Genomic DNA, 496 nt, shown 5'->3' with positions numbered 1-496 from the left:
AAGGGAACCCCCGGGGAAGAGGGCTCAGAGTGAGGGGACTGGTGGTGGGATGACAGCGAGTCGTCAGAGGGAGAAGAGGGGGCAGACTGGGGGGGGAAGGAGGTGTCAGAAGCTGAAGAGGCAACAGAGTTTAGCGAGCAGGGAGAGGCCGTGGCAGAGACAAGTCCTCAGTCAGAGGCAGGAAAGGAGGCTCAAGAGGAGGGTGGGCCAAGAGACAGTGATCAGGCAGGCTGCTGAAGAAGTCAGGGAGTCTCGCCCCCCACCCCCCACCCCGGTCTCCCAAAACACAAAGAGGAATGAAGAGAGCAGAGCAAAGAGAGACAAGATGAAGGTGTTTCAGGTTGCTTGGGAAGGTCCCAGGGGAGGAGGATACTTCGGCAAATGTGGGAAGACAGGGACCTTCGCTCCCCACAACTGCCTCATTCAGGCAAGATCTACTGGGAAGAGTTGCTGTGCTGACTCAGCTTGAGCTGTTTTTTTTTAATTATTTCTTTGT

The sequence above is a fragment of the Lacerta agilis genome, chromosome 7 (assembly GCF_009819535.1).
Source record: "Lacerta agilis isolate rLacAgi1 chromosome 7, rLacAgi1.pri, whole genome shotgun sequence".
NCBI classification, from domain to species: Eukaryota; Metazoa; Chordata; class Lepidosauria; order Squamata; family Lacertidae; genus Lacerta; species Lacerta agilis.
This window is presented reverse-complemented; position numbering follows the sequence as displayed.